At 42.3% G+C, this 17,152-nt stretch overlaps 1 protein-coding gene across 9 annotated transcripts in view; it reads right to left on the reverse strand.

Moving 5' to 3' along the window:
* Positions 1–17,152, reverse strand: part of ELMO1 (engulfment and cell motility 1) — a 573,401-nt gene that overhangs the window by 134,967 nt on the left and 421,282 nt on the right. The window contains exon 1 of one of the 9 annotated variants that reach the window (XM_070059731.1): positions 5,467–5,720. The exons of the other annotated variants lie outside the window; for them this stretch is intronic. The gene's annotated coding sequence lies outside the window, so the exon portion shown is untranslated. Of the gene's footprint in view, positions 1–5,466; positions 5,721–17,152 lie in introns of those variants that run through there. 9 annotated transcript variants of the gene reach the window in all.

Here is a 17,152-nt window from a genome sequence, read left to right on the forward strand (position 1 = left end):
GGGCCCTAGATAGATGGATAGATTGTTCAGATGTTTGACACATATATGACAGAGGGAGTCACCAAGTCTAAACTCCTTAACTCTATGAAGATGGAAAGTAGCCAAAGGTTAAATAACTCACAAAATTTAATTAATAAATTTGAAATAACCCAGAGACTTAGATTCTAGAATACTATTCTGTCCTTCATAGGAACACTTTTCTAGTCTCAGATTTCTAGAATATTAAAAATTGTTTGAAATAAACTAACAAATTAGTAGACTTCACATTTTAATGTAATTTAAAAATACTAATTATAATGATAATTTTACCTGTGTGATGCACAGCTATTTCCCAGTGTCTCTATAGTCAGTGAAATCCTGAAGTACTTCTTTCCATTTAATACTGAGAGTATTAGTCTTTGGGTTGGCCAAATATCAGCAAATATGCAAAATAACTCATCTTACTCTTAAAATCTACCATGTCTATGGTTTAAACTACTAGTGTTGACTCAATAAAGAAGGTTAAATTATGCAATGCAAAGAGTTTGTAAAGAATCTACACGATTTACACCAGTAAACATTTCTTGGGTATGTAAGTGCAGGAGGCATCCACATCCTTCTTATAAAGTTCCCAAATGCATCATGGGAGCCCCATCCTGATGACCCAATCTAAACCTAATTACCTCCCCAGGTCCCCACCCCCAAACATGATCAACATAGGGACCTCAATTCAACAGACAAGAATGGGAATGTGGATTTCCTAGCTTCTAGAACCATGAGAAATGGTTTTCTTTATAAATTATCCATTCTTAGGCATCCTGTTGTAGCAACACAAAACAGATTAAGACAAGGCAAACAGTCTCCAAACACATAAATGGCAGAGCTAACATATTTAGAGACTGAAAATGCCACAGAAGGATGAATGTTGACTTCTTACAACAGGAAATGGTATACTTTTTAACTCCCCAGGCCAAACCAAGATTGGCTGTATGTTGAGTTTTCTAGGAGCAATGGGTAAGGGCAAATATGAACACATTTATGGAACTAATGTTCTGTTCTTCTCTCTGTTACCAGAGCCAAGTCTTCCATGTACCTCTTGGAGGCAAAGGCGATGAAGGTGCCATGGCATGATGATAGTGAAGAGAGGTAGCTGGCCAAGTGTACAGAGAGTTCTCTGAGAGTCTAGCAATGTACTGTCCAGGAGAGTATTCACTAAACAAGAAGCCTTGAAATGTGTGGCTAGTGTGACTGTGTGATTGATTTTAAAACTTTATTTCAGTTCAGCTAATTTAAATTTAAAAGCCAGGATTCAATTTAGTTATTGGAAAATGTTTAAGTATGTGTGGAACAACTTACATACATGAATCTATTTTTTAGCTGTAAATTTTATGAGATCTAAAGACAGATTTCCTGTGAAAATCTTGTATCCAAATTGTGCTACTCTGTAAGTGTAAAACACATGTCAGATTTCAGACTTAACATAAAAATTCAATGTAAATATTTCATCAATACTTTTGTAGTTACATGTTGAAATTAATAAACAGAATGGGTTAAATAATATAAACTACCAAATTACCTGTTTCTTTTCATTTTTTAAGGTGAGTAGTAAAATCAAATGAAAATATATCTATAACTTGTATTATATTTTTATTTCCATTTAATAGTGCTGGTTAAAAAGACATTTTCCATATTGTTCTAAGATTGTTTTCTGTACATGTATACACCTAGTGTAAAACTAGAAGGTGTATAGTAGGCAAACATAGCAAACAACTCATGTTTTTAAAATCTGCTACTAAAATTGCTTCCAATTCCTTTTCTCTTTAGCAGTGTGATCTTGCTTATATGCTTTTCTCTTCTACTTCTTTATTTGTCAAATGGGAAATACTGATGAGAGCAATAGTTTTTCCTTTCTTTCTAGCAACCTAACTCCCTCTCTCATTTTTTTATTAATGTCATCTTCACTGTGCATGTCAGTTTATATGACAGATAAAGTGGAGTTGCTGTGGTTGAAGTGGGAGTGGAGGGTTCACACTCCTGCCCAGCTCCACTTCACCGCGGCAGCCATCAGTATCCCTCCTAAAACTCTGAGGTGCACAGCTGGAAACCATTTCCTGGGAGGATTCCCAGACCTAATCTTCCCTTAGGCTTCAGTTGCTCTCTCTTTTACTTGGCGGAATCTACTTCAGAGCTGAGTTCCCGAGGTATCTGGAAAGCACAGGAGCCTTGGTGATTCCCGCAAGTAATGTGGGTCACGTAAACCCCCAAACCAGCTGCTCTGCTATTCCTGGTTCTTCACCACGCTCACCACTGTTCTGGCACATCATTCTTGGCAAATGCAAGCAAAGGATGGCCATGGAAATCAGTGACTTACCAGTTCTCTGAGGTGGCCCAGCAGGATCTGGTCTTGTCTGCAAATACCCTTCTCAGAGTGAAGTTGTGCATCACACAACATGAGGAGAAGAAATGGTACATTTTGGTTGTGACCTTTTATTTAAGCAAACTTCTTCTAAATATCATTATTAATGCACTCAACCACCTCAGAATACCTTCTTGATTTTACTTTAATTATTGTGATGACTATTTAATGCACCTACTTGTGGCCTGACTTCACCAGACAGACTAGCAAGCTAAAGAAAATGTCTTTCCCTGTCTCCTCACTCTTCCTCCTTCTACAGATGTAGCAATAGGCAAATCAATATGGATAAAATATCAAGCATTTTCCAGTTCCTAGCTAGGTCAACATGGGCAAGTTCCCTTACATTTTGGTGAGATGATTCCTTCATGAAATACTCCTGTTAGGGATGGTGAAGACTAAGTGAGTTAATATATCCACATGTAGAATGCATTGGAAAATGTCTGGCACTCAAGAAAGATTTGCTACCTCTCTTGTGATTGATTTCACTTCAATTACTCGGAGAACTGAGCAATTCCATCCTTCAAACTCCTAGTCCTTAATGCTAGGGATTGGATCCCACAAAGTTATATTCTCTTTGACTTGTATTGGCCAACTTTGATGTGCCCTTGAAAAACTAGGAGAATTCATTCTACTATATATTTATAATATACCCGACCTGCTCCAAATGCCAGGGGGAGGCAGTGAGAAGAAGCCTTCTCTCTCAGCAATGAACAGAATGTTTACAAAAGCCAAGCTCTCATTCAGGCTCCTGAAAGAGCACTTTCAATTTCAAGTTCCATGATTCTAGTTTGATTGATTGGCCAGGCTTAGGAGGGAGAGTCACCAGGTTCCAGAGTCAGTTCTAAGATTTCTTGATTGGAGCCATAATTGAGAACAGCCAGGACCTGGATCAGGTATCAATGTCATTGCTGAAACCAGCAGCTGTTTGTGATGGGGCTCCTGCAGTCTTTAGAGAATCTATTTGAATAAAGAAGACTATGAATTTTAGGGCAATGTGCATTCCTGGATATTACCTAGGACAGACATCCTACTTCACCCTGAAAGTGTTAATTATTGAGTGTTATACGACTGTGCATAAATGGATTTTCTTGGGAGCAGGAGGGGGCTCATAGTTTCCACTTTTTAAAGATCTCCATGACCCAGACACAGATTAAGAGCTACAGTTTTAGATGTCCCCCCATTTTTACTGCTTCCATAAAAGGCTGGTTTCTTCTCTCGTTCTTGCCAACAGGTGCCAGCACTTCACTTACGAAAAGTGACACTACTGGGGGAGGGAAGTGGTTAAAGGAGGATGGAGAATCATCGGCACTGAATGCAAATCCTCTAGGAACCCGACTTCCTCACACTTGTGCATGCATCACGGTACAGGAAGGAAAGAAATGCAGCAGGGAGGGTTCATGTGCACACAAGCACCTCTGATCAGGTGGAATTCTCAAAGGGGCTCATGGTTCTGGAGTCTCTTGCAACCAGCAGCCAACTGACTTCTCAAGAAAGGCCTTTATGTAATTAGCATGTCACCGATCTGGCAAGCGCAGATGTCCCCAGTTCACGGTCACCTATGGTCAGGGAACTCTCCCCCTGCCTGCAGTGCCAGGTCTGTTTCTCTAAAGGGCACAGAGCAGAAGGTGTCTTTCAGCCAATCACCCAACTGCCCTCACCCTGCCTTGGGTCTTGTACAGATCAATGCTTCCTAGTTCTTTTGTTTCTTTAACCATGCATTACAGATCCCATTTAGCATAGAGAAAATTCCATTACAGAGCCACGTGAAAACCCACAACTCTTCTGTCAAAAGAACATTTTTAAAAAAGGACAAGACAGCAAGATTTCTCATGTACAACTATTTCACATGCATTTCTTTATAAACAAGATGATAATGCTTTATTTGATTTTCCTCTCTGTTATTTCAACCCAATCGACTGTAAATAGAAGACAACAACTGTGCTGTGCCACTTTCTAACATGCATTTTATAAAAAGCAGTATCAGACAGGAAAGACAGAAGACATATCTCAGGCAGAGATGAAAGCCCCAAGTTCAGCCCCCACTCTGCACCCAGTCGAAAGCAACACCTTTTCTCTCCATGTTAAGAAGCACTACAGTCTCCTTGGAATCCTATGTTGTGCTTAGATTCAGACTTGCCAGCCACATATATTTTTAAGTTTGCAGCTAAAGGGTCACTAAAGGGAAAGAGTTTCTCCTTCTGCACGCTGCCCTTCCACTGCCTGTTTACAATACTGCTTTCTTGTTCTTCCTGTTTCTACCCAACAAAATTGAAAATTTCATCACCGGTGTCGGAAAATTAAACCCCAGGGAACACAGCAATAGCTCAGAGCATCCCTTCCCTGGCAAACAGCCAATCCTGGAATATAACTTTGCCAGCCCTTTCTGGTTTTCCGAGGTTTGAAAGGATGCAAAAGAGTCATTTCAAAGCACGCTTTTTCACTGCTGTAATCTTTCTGCCTGCACTTCAGCTCATTCTTGCAATTAATTTTTTAAGAAATTCAATTTGCAGGCTGGCTTCATGAAAGGAAGGGACATGACCTAGCTCAGCGGCACATTTCCCTACCAGAGAACAGCGGTGCATGGAGAAGAGAAGCTTCGTTCCGTGGCTGGGGTCTGCAGAGGTGTTTGACAGATCATTGTAATAACATCTCTCTTCACAATGCAAACACCAGAAACACAATCAAGCAGCCCTGGGCTCTGCGCCTGCACCCTTTTCTCTCTTCCTAGCAGTACACAGGGTTGACTCTTACTCATTTAGTTTTAAAAGTATTTTTGTTTGAAATAGATGAATACCTAGGAGGAGAAAGCAAAACTCTGCTCCTTACACTAATCTGAACTAGACAAGCAATGTCCAAGTATAACACACAGTCAACTACAAACCTGATCAGACCCAAGCAAAGCATGCAGCCTTTAGAATACAGAGTCTCTTGCAACATGGGGAGCTTTGGATGTCTGCTCTTCCATGTGCTTGCTCCAATCCCGTTTTCTCAGCAAACAATAGGACAAAGCTACGTTTTAGCTCAGGCTGCTAATGCCAGCAGACAGATGTGTAAGAGTGATGCTTACTCACCAAGCTCCCCTAAGTCCATCTTTCCAACTACAAAGATCGCGTCTAAGCTGCTGCCTCCACCAGATGACTTAGAGTCGCCACCCAGAAGAACAATGTGCCGGAATACCAGACGGTTCCTGAGTGAGCTTGTGCATGAAACAGGTTTCCAGTTGAGCCATGTGAACAGAGACCCGCCGCACACCTTTGAATGGCATTCACTCCAAGTCCAGAGGAATAAGCATGTAGCTTTGCTTATGTTTATGGAGCTGGAGCCCAGGGGTGCTCCGATTGGCAGGAGTCGTGGAGAGATCAGCCAATCAAAGGGAGCCTCCATTTCAGGGAAACTCCTGCTCATTTATTTAGAATCTTCAGAGATCATCGGCTTTTCTGGGAAGAGCATTTCTCTGATAGTATCACAAGGGAAAAATAATAACTTCATTTCTATTTTACTACCCCATGCTCTTTGTCAATACAAGTATAGCTCCCCTCCTGATACTTCTCAATAATCCCACATTTTCTCATAAAGAACTAACACAAATAAATAAGAGGAGGAAGAAGAAAACAACAAGAATGAGCGGCGGGCTGGAGATAGTTCATATTCATCAGCCTCCACCTTGTTGGGAGACAGAGTAGGGGGGAGTGCCTGGGCTCAATAATTACTGATTCTGTTGCCATGGAAACAGACTGGCTGCAGCAAGTTGGATGCGTGTAGAACATCTGCTGCCAGACCCCATAATCAACTGCAATCTCATCCCTTCCCCTCTTCTCCACTTTGATTTGATTCTGAGTTTGCTTACTTCCACCTTTGCTTCACATCCAGCTTTGGTCCAGAAATGTCATACACTGCCTCCCTGTGAACACATCAGCCACGCACCCCACAGGGGCTCACATACTCAGGAATGCATGCACAAGACAGTGCATCACAGCAGGGGTCCCAGGAGGATCTGTAACTCTGATTCCCACTCAGGTTGTAAACAAACATTAACAGCCTCCACCCCTAATTAAATTTCACAGCAATTTCTAGATAATTACTGGGGATAGGTTTTTAAAATATCTGTTGTCTAAAGCCTTGGAAGCCCCCAAATAAAAGTTTGCAGTGGTATTTCTCAGTGCTGCAGTGGTTTCTGCAAACCTTTGAAATGAAGCACTTGAACCAGGAGGTTTGAAAAGATTTTGCAAGCACACAGTCTTCAGGCTTAGCTCTGTCCTGAATTAGCACCTCACCAAGGCGCCCCAACACTGGGGATCTCCCTGGATTTTTCTCAGCCCATTTCCATCCTCTCTGACTCCGCCCCCGCTTGCTCCAAATTCTTCTGATTGCATGACCAGAATTAATTTCACGGGACTCTGGATATGCTGCCATCTTTCTCCTTAGCAGCAGGGGCCGCCACTGAGCAAGGGATGGCTGATGGCCTGGTCAGGCTCCAGAGGCGGATGTGATGGTGGCAATTCCACAAAAGAGGCCCATAGAAATCCTCAGTTCTACAGAGATTGATAGAAAGTGGTGGAAGTGAAGAAGGTAGAGGAATTATTTCCTGCCCCGTGGCCATCAATCACAGCCTCATTACAGCCTCCAGGAGAACCTCCTCTGCAAGCCCGAGACCCTCAGTCCATTAACGCACGGATCAGTTTGAGGAGGGGGCTGAGGGCTGTTGTTTGCATGGCTCTGGCCCCTAAGGCCAGGGCGAATGACCAATTCTCTACACATCCTCTGTCCCAAAGAGCACCATAGCCCCGGATCTCCCTATTCTGAAATGGCATTCACCCATCTCCAAATGTTCAGCTTGAACCACTGTTCTTGATATTGGATTTGCTCTTTTCAGAGTTGGAATCCTGGCTTTCCATTTTGTCTCTATGCCACTATGAGTTTAGGAAGGAAATGTAACCTGAGTTCTGTCTGCTAGGCACCCAACTGCAATATTAGCAATTTTTTCTCAGTTTGGCCAAATAACCTCCACCCTTCAGGATTGTAGATAGCTCAGGTTTTCTCTGCTGATTTTCTGGGACATTTATTTTTTTATTTTTATTTTTTGACAGGCAGAGTGGACAGTGAGAGAGAGAGACAGAGAGAGAAAGGTCTTCCTTTGCCGTTGGTTCACCCTCCAATGGCCGCCGCTGCAGCCGGTGCACCGCGCTGATCCGATGGCAGGAGCCAGGATCCAGGTGCTTTTCCTGGTCTCCCATGGGGTGCAGGGCCCAAGCACTTGGGCCATCCTCCACTGCACTCCCTGGCCATAGCAGAGAGCTGGCCTGGAAGAGGGGCAACCGGGACAGAATCCGGCGCCCCAACCGGGACTAGAACCCGGTGTGCCGGCGCCGCAAGGTGGAGGATTAGCCTATTGAGCCACGGCGCCGGCCGTGGGACATTTATTTTAACATGGTCTGCCTATTCTCCTTGCCATAGGAGCACCCACCCACTCTCTACCCTCTCATCCTCTTGAAACTGCCCAAATCCCCACATTTTAATGCAGAACCATCTCATTCCAACAAGGTCTTCCCCTCAACCAAAATTTAATATATTTTTCAACAATTATTTTGTGAATGTCTACATGTTAGCGACTTACACTGGTGATACAATGAATTGACATGGCTTCTGTCTTGCAGCCTATAGGCTATAGCAGAGGAACCATGAAATATTAAAGGGTCACTGTGATATGAAGCATGAAGGAGACCTGTGAGCTATATGTGCTGTGAGCACAAATTGTGAACAAACTTAACTTGGTCAGGAAAAGTGTCTTGGAGGAAGTGATATTTAGGTCAAAGTCAATAGGAAGAGTTAAAGCTAATGACTTGAAAGCAAGGGAAAGAGTATCTAGATGTTAGGGACTATCTGCACGTGCAAAAGCTAGAAGGGAGTGTGGCATCTTTGAAAACTTGGAAGAATCCAAATGTGGAGAATGACTGAAACAATGGTGTGAAGACAGAGCAGCCACTCCTAGACACAAGTGAAGGAGTTTGTTTTCACCCTACAAGCATTGCCATGCTCCATTAAATGACTCCTTGTTTCTCAACACACCACCTCAATATATTTGTTATTTTCAATTGATATATTGGCAGATTATCAATCTGATTGAAACAAACTATTTCAAGACATGCATAATTAGCATTCTAAGCACCTGTTCTTCACGAAGCAAATTAATTCTCACAAACCCGTGAAATATTATTATCACTGAGCCATAAAGAGGCTAAATTTTTTAAAAAGTAGTACATTTTGGATTGAACACAGGGATTCTAGTTCTAGTTTCTCATCACGGGATGCACAGAGACCATCAACTAGGCACTGACTTCGAATTCTTACTAAAATACAGATCCCTGGAGTCCCCTTCCACCCCTCCTCTGCCAGAAATCTCAGGGGTAGATCCTATAAACATCTTTCCAGCACTTCAGGGAATTTTTTTTTTTTTCATTTAAAAACTATTTGAGAGAGAGGGCAGGTGGAAGGGAAGGAGAGGGAAATTAAAATGGAGAGGGAGAAGGAAAGAAAAGGCTTCTCTCTGCTGGCTCACTCACCAGTGCCGACAACATGATGTGGCAGGAACCCAAAGTCTTGAGCCATCAAAACTGCTTCCTGGTGTCTGAATTAGCAGGAAGCTAGGATCAGGAGTCTGAGGTGGGTATTGAACCCAGGCACTCCAAATTGGGATGTGGCTGTCTTAAGTGTTAGGCCAAATGCCCACCCTACCCAGGGCATTCTTATACCACACCACAGATTGAGAATCACTGCTAAGTGATGTTTGCCTAAAGCAGAGAAAAGAGTAATCTTCCCTTAATCTTCAAAGTACAACATGCAGAAGGGCATTTATCTTCCCAAGTAGAGGTTCCCACTACTCCAGGCAGCCACAAAAGGTTCACCCACAGCACCACAACAATGCCACCTTCTTTAGAATGACTCTAACTCCTGCTGGACCTGCCACCTGAAGGAAGAGTCAAGGGGGAGTCTGTAGCAGAGTCTGGTGCTCAGTTGCTGTACAGTGAGCAGGTTTATGAAGAAACAAGCAAGTTCTTAAAGATCACATTCACTAGGGAGTCAGAGATACTATTAGACCTGCCAACACTAAGGCAGGTGGATCATTTATTATTATGGCCACTAAGCAAAATGTCAAATATTGTTTTCAGGTAGTTTTTTTTCCAAGAAAACTCATTTCTAAAACAAAGGAAGATGTATAAATTTTTTTTTAGTCTGATTTCTCACCTCTACTCCCATTCCCCATCTACTTGAAAGCTAGCAAGTACGCTCTGTGGTTCACCTCGCTGACCGTGGTTTTAGTTCTGAATAATAAGCAGCTTTATTGACATTTCCAGAGTGGTAGCTTCATTCAAAATAGTTACAGTATCTTTGAACCAACTGCTAAAGAATTTTTTTCCATGGAAACTTGTCTAATAGTTTTGTTATGGAGATCACAGACTGGCTGTTCAATTTAGTTAATGTGGCCTCATTGGTTATTCTTCCTTTTCTAGATGGTGCGATGAAGATGGTGCGAAGAAGAGGTGTGTGTGTGTGTGTGTGTGTGTGTGTGTGTACACGTACAAAACTGCTGCTGAATCTCAAAAAACGGAAAGCTAGATTTTATTGGCTTAATCTTTGGACTACTTGTCAAGCTCTTAAGAACTGAAACAAAATTGTTCTGTATAAACTAAACGGACTTGCACTTCATATACTTAGCCCATCATCAAGTTGAACTCCTTCAGATTTATTTTGTGCTCTGTACAAATAATAAAAAGGAATTACATCAAATACCTGGAAAATTCAGGGGGAACCCTGCCTCAGGTATCTGAATAAACGAAGTCATGTCTTTTCATTTCATTCTCACATCATACCCTGTATTGCTTGTTCTAGATGTGAACTATTGGTGCCATGTATCCTGCATTTTCTTGGGCACAGAGTCAATGTAAAGAAATTGTATTCTTTTTCATACATATGATTTGTTAAATGTATTATCACTAAACTGATGTAACTACATACCTTTGTAATATTTTAAAATGAATTCAAAAATTAGAAAATAATTTTATTAGGTGATAAGCCATGCATTTTTGGATCAGAAATAAAGTGGACAATACTAGAATAGCAAAGTATAGGAAATAAAGTTCAAATTTTCCTTAGCGCATTAACTGGTCTTACTTGAGATGAGCACGTTTTACATTTAGCATTTACCAGGAGGTGGGGGTAAGATGAATCCATTTACTTTGCCACAGAGAAGTGACACTAATATAGCCAAACTTAACATTTCCCAAGCCCTGGTGCCAAACAGGTTGCTTCCATGATCTGGACATCTGTTTCATCAGGATGCACACTGATTTCAGGCAGTGAATGTGATGGGAAGGATTCCCATACCTTGTGACAATGCTACAATAAACCCCATTTTTGGTTGGTGGCCTGTTCTCATCATCATGTCATTAGGGTCAAAATTCCGAATAAGTAGGGTGTGTGTTTCAGCAGGCTCACCTGCAACTACCTTTGTCCTCTTAAGGAACTACACACACACACAACACACACACACACACACACACACACCCTGACTTTACCTCCATAACAGAAACAGGCCCACCGCAGGCTGCTCCAGATCATATATCCCAAGGATATAAGAGTGTGAGGTCAAAAGTAGGGCCTCTGCCCTAATGGGTCAGAGGCATGGTTGCCATCGGCTCAACTCAACTGCTTTATTTCATTCAAGAGACACTGGAGAGATATTTCTCCAGTTATTTGGGCCCATCAGTATATAATTATCTCTAAATGTCTTAAACAGTTCATTTCCAAAAATTAAAACATATGCAAAACCTCAACTAAACATGGTTAGGATAACTTTCACATATATTTTTTATCCCTAAGACAAAACAGTCAATAAATCCACAGAAATATCCCCTTACAGAGACCGCTGCTTTTTGTTTCCTGATTCTCATGGAGAGATGAGCCACAGCAGAACAGACAAGCCTGCTACTCTGTGGCTTTATCTTTGAGTCTTAGGAGGTGAAGCTCTGTGGGACAGGCAGGCCTGGACAACCATAGGAATATAGCAGCAACAGTAATCGCGTATGCAGTGCTGATCACAGCCAATGCCAGTGGAGCAGCCCATGGCCAGCCAGAAAAACCAGAGCCTATCATATTCAAGTCATTTGTCTCCACTGGCCATCTGGGAAGTGGGGGACTCAGAGTCCAAACCCAGACATTTGTGGAACACTACAAGCAGCGCACTGCACCAGGCCTCAGAGCCCCCAGGCCAGGAGCAGAGCAAAGCTGAAGTGTTCTCTCAGCATCCTGTGACTGAGCTATGAAATATGAAGTGCCAGCATGATGAACTTCATTTCCTGTACTTTGCTATTTTGGTATTGTCCACAAAAATGCCTAAAATATATGCAAAACTTAGAAATACTTTGAAATAAAACTAGATCTACAAAGTGCAACCTCATCTGCAAACAGATCTCTAGCCATCCATTTCCCCTTCTCTCCAGAGCACCCACCTCTACTGGGTGACCCTGATTTGCATTCACAGCATTTGAGAGTCAAGATCATGAAGTCCTTGTGGCATCACAGGCAAGATCAAACGGCATGGCCTGAGCTGAGAGGCACACCGGGGCCAGAAAAACAAGGCTCGCTATGCGGCTCCTCGGATAATTCTTAGTGCCTTCAGAGGGATAGCTGGTGACATTCTGAAAGCTTACCATCTTGCCAATTCACATTTTCCAAATATACCATGGAAACACATTCCAGAATTGCAGATTGGTGAAAAATCATGCCAAAAGGAAAAAAATGGAAGTGCCAAAATTCTCTGCTCAGTCTTGCCAAATATGTCCATTGGCAATATGGTAGCAAAATGTGACTGGGCCAACACTAGGATATTCTTCCAGTGATGCTAACTGGGAGATGGCTTCTTTGCCACTAGGAAAAAGGAAGCCTCTGGGCTATCATTGCATGTTTCTTAGGTTTCAGATCTAATGAATAAAACCAACCTCTCTCAACTCTGAAACACATCAATTTCATGTGCAATTTCACCCTTCAAGAAAAAAAAATTAGTCTCATATTCTCAATCTGGAGACCTATGACATTTTGTGGAAGGTAAATCCATGACTTGCTTTGTTCTATCAAACGGTTTAACGTTAAATGTCCCTATTTTCTCTGCTCTTTCTGCTCACTCATTTACAGGAACCTGGGCAGATCAAAAAGCTCATGGATAGCCTATATGCCCTGATCTCCTACGACAATATGAATCACACAGCAACCAAACAGGACAAGCCAGGGATGAGGGGAAGTGGAAGGTTTGCTGAGCAGAGAGAAACAACGGAGTTTAAGAAGAGAAGCAGACTCAGTTTACTCAGACAAGCAGGAAGGAAGAGGAAGATACCAGAGATTTAAGTAGTCAAGTCCAGTGAGGTCATGATCCAAGACATGCAAGGGGGTAGGCCAACCACAGGGGTTTGAAAGGGGATCCAAAAGTCTACTGAGGGTCAAATATGGAACTGCAAGGTGAGGGCACCCACAGTGCCAAGGGGTCACCATGTGGAATTCTAGGTTGAGTCCTGTTTAAACCCAATTATTTTTACTTTGTCGCTTGGTGAAGAAATTGGCTTTATCAGAAGCCAGTCACATCACAATAATGTGCTCAGAGTTTCAATGAGTATAAGCAATAACCCATCGCCTCACTAGGAAGACAAACTCAAGGGTGTACCTGGACAGAGTCAACCATCACTACCATCAAAAGGGCAGGTTCAATGTTAAACCCAATCCTTCAATACAAACAGATTCTTTCAACTATTTTCTCTCTAATTCCTATGAAAGGAAGCTTTGAAAGGTGAACTATGACCACTAGGCAAACTACACTGACCGTGTATTTCCAACATTCCTGGACAACATGCCCTGCAACCTAATTTGTGCAGAAACTAAATTCAGATAAAAATACAACCTTATTTTATTGCTCAGTACTTTCCTGTATGTATAAACCACTAATTGTAGAAAAGAGCTAATTTGATAATGTAAATAAAAAATTTCCTGAACAGCAATAACCAATCCATTTCTATAAAATGCTAAAATATTACCCTGATAATACCAAGTAATCACAAGGCAAATATGGAACACAGTTTCCCAAATGCATTGCTTATACTTCTCTCAACATAATGACAAACATGAGAATTGTGAAGCAAATATTTCAAATAATCACATATGTTAAACTATGAAGATATCTACTTGTGTATGCTTTCTGAGATTCTATGTGATAGACACATCTCAGATGTTTTGAACATACACGGAAAAATATACTTAATCAAAAAAGGTCTGGTTTGGAAGTAAGGAATTGGTGTCAATTCATTAATCAAATATTTAGGAAATACTTATAATGCGCTCTCACTAGCTAATTTATATTTCTTTTGAGTATTGAGAACCCAAGAATACAGCTCCTATATCTTGAAAATTAAGTTCTGGCCGGCACCATGGCTCATTTGGCTAATCTTCTGTCTGTGGCGTTAGCACCCGGGGTTCTAGTCCCAGCTGAGGCGCCGGATTCTGTCCCGGTTGCTCCTCTTCCAGGCCAGCTCTCTGCTGTGGCCCAGGAGTGCAGTGGAGGATGGCCCAGGTGCTTGGGCCCTGTACCTGCAGGGGACACCAGGAGGAGGCACCTGGCTCCTGGCTTTGGCAGCGCGCTGGCATTAGCAGCCATTTGTGGGAGGTGTGAACAAACGGAAAAGGAAGACCTTTCTCTCTGTCTCTCTCTCACTGTCTAACTCTGCTTGTCAAAAAATAATAATAATAATAAAGTTCTACTCATTACATTTTCCCTTCATGCCTTTCATTACATTTCATTCTTTCCCACTTGGTTCACCTTGTCAGCTTCTTCTACTCACTTGTTGAAGCTCTCCTTATTGAAGTCCTTCCTCCATGCAATTCCTCCTTGACTTATTTCCATATAATGTGTGTACTTTTGCTACTGCATGTCATATTATGGCAAATTCATCTCTTTCCAGAACCATCCCCAATTCAGAGAACCCCTTAAACCTGGTTTATTAGCTTAACGTGAAGAATAATTTTTCATATCTTAGCCAAGAAAGCAAAATCATACATATTTTTATACCTAGGAGCATTATAAAAGCCTTCTGAATACGTTTCTGTCATTCCATGCCCCATCATGGGCAAAGGCATGAAACATATCTGAGAACATCTCAGGGACCCATCCCATTCCTCCTTCCCCCCACTCTGCTGTCCCAGCCAGCGAGAACGCGGGGTGCTCTGAAAAGCTTTCCTGAACCCCCCTCCCGCCCTGCCCCGTATGCCCTGTATGCCTCAAACTTTGGAAGCCCATTTTACAAGCAGTGTCGGACTCAGCTCTGTCGGCAATCTGGCTTAGTTTTCCAAGGACGTCACATCTGCTCAGAACTTCCTCCCCGTTAATGAGTCTTCCTCAAATCCAGCTTCAGGGAGCTTTTGATCTTAGGACCCAGCGACTTCAGGCTGACATGCCAGACACTGGCTGAGCAGCACAGCTGGCCCAAACCCATGTTTTAGTTTTGAGGAAGAATAAGCACACTTAGCCTGAATTTATAACGTAGGTGTAAAGATCACAGAAATCCCCTCAGACCAGCACCATGGATCAGACCACACCTGGAGCTTGATGACGGCCCCATACCCACCTACATATCAAACATCTAAAAGCATTTGTAAAAAATATGACTATAAGAACATGTATGTTGGGTAAACATGGAACATGAAAACAGAATACAAATAAAAAATTTAATTGATCATGCTATGCAGAAGAAGTTACTGTTAAAATCATTCAGGCCATTTTAGTTTATGTTTTCACATTGTTGAGATATAATTGTCCCTCTTGATCTCCCCACATTCAACATAAAACAAAAATATTTTCTAGTATTTGGATACTACTCACAAGGATTCTGAGTGACTGTCAAAGCCCTAACACGTAAGTATATGTGCCCATAAATTAATTTATCATATCCCCACTGCTCAATTCAGTGGCAATTCTGTGATCATCTATATGTTCGCCTTTGTTTTTCTCCCTTGAAGGTCTATGGCTCTAAATTCCTATATTGTATTAAATAGCTTTATAAATTAGATCATCGGGTACATGTCCCAACAGATTTCTTACAATTCTATTGAAATGTCAAGGTTACTGACAGCAAAGTGGTGGCAAGGGGCCCTGGTTCTGTAGCGTCACAGTGGATGCCAGTTTTCTTTCTTTGTTCAGAAGGATGTACCGGTCTTCTGCTCCATGTGGAGAGGTCTGGGTCAGAGAGCTGGAAGCCAGAACTCTCCAGCCTCTCCCAGCCTGGTCCGGACTGTGTCTGTGAGCATCTCAGCTTCTCGTCTCTGACGGGAGCACATGGCAGCATGAAAAATCCATTGGTTCTTATCAGGCATTAAATGATCAAAACAAAATCTTAAGGTGTTTTTAAAGCAGAAAAAAATCTTTTATTTCTTGCTTGGAAAGACAGTTATTTATGTGTGTATTTAATTATATTTTCTGTTCTTAACAGAAATTACCATTCTGCAGACTCACTCTTTCTCCGATCGTGCCTTAGCCAACAATGCCCTTCAATTACAGACTCAATTTGTTCTACAGGTTGCAAAATGTGTCCCAGAAGATGCTTTTGTACTTTTACAAAATTATTGACTTGTTTTTAAAAAGAAGTATTATTGGCTACTTCTGTGTTTCAATGACTGGATACATATTCAACTCAGATGGTATTGTTGAGTATTATTTTTTATTTCAGTTTTTTTGGTCGGCACCCAGAACTGGAAAGGTGAGTAAGAATTAGTCCTAGTTTTCAAAAGCAGAGTCCAGAAGCAGAGTCATAAATACCTGTAATTTAAGACCAGGGCTTTCTCTGCCTTCCGGGATTCTGCAGCAATGCTGTAAAGTCACCAAAGGGGGGCCAGGGAATGGATACATTTGAAGCAAAGATAATTAGTTAAATGTAGCTTCCAAATTCAATTTATGAGTGAGTTTGTTCAGGACTGCAAGAAGAAGGAAAAGGAAGTGCACGTAAGAGACAACAATTACTTCTGCCCTCTGGAGAGGCTCTGCATGGCCCCTGGGCTGGGTCTTGAAGGATGGGCAGATTTCGACACAAACGATGAAGGGTCTTTCCTGATGCGGGGGATGGTCAAGGGCAGAGACGTGCGATTCCCCGGTTCAGGGGAAAGCAGTTGGTGTATCTAGGTAAGCAGGGTACAGGCACCTTGTTTGATTTAGGACAAAATGTGGAGCTACTTGGTGCTGGAAGAAGGAGCCGAAGGCTTGTGCGCGTGTGTGGATGTGCCATGGAAGAGCTGTGCTCTAGAAAGGCGTTTCTTTATCTGGGGCAAGAGAACTTAAGGGTGGGCTAAGCAGATGCAGGCAGGGCAGCTCTCAGACAGACATAGTCTACCCCAGAGATGAAGGTGGCAGGAAAGCAGGGCTACAGCAGTGAAAGGCTGACGACCACTCACACACTGGCAGACGGAGGGTTTGGGGGCCTACTGGGAAGAAGAGGTAAGGAGGCCAGAGCCTTATCATTCTGAGAATTCAAGTCTAGGAGACTGCGTCAGGGAGCAGGGGGCAGAGAGAAATGAGAACAGTGAGTTTAGTTTGGGACACACCCATTTCAAGGTATCTGTGGACCATTCGTCAGGACAGAGTGCCAGAGATGATGAGAGTGGAGTTCTGTCTGTCGCAGGTCATGGTTGAAAGTGAGACACTGAAAAGTGGATGAGATGGCAAGAGAGAAA

This window comes from Oryctolagus cuniculus, chromosome 16 (assembly GCF_964237555.1).
Source record: "Oryctolagus cuniculus chromosome 16, mOryCun1.1, whole genome shotgun sequence".
NCBI lineage: Eukaryota > Metazoa > Chordata > Mammalia > Lagomorpha > Leporidae > Oryctolagus > Oryctolagus cuniculus.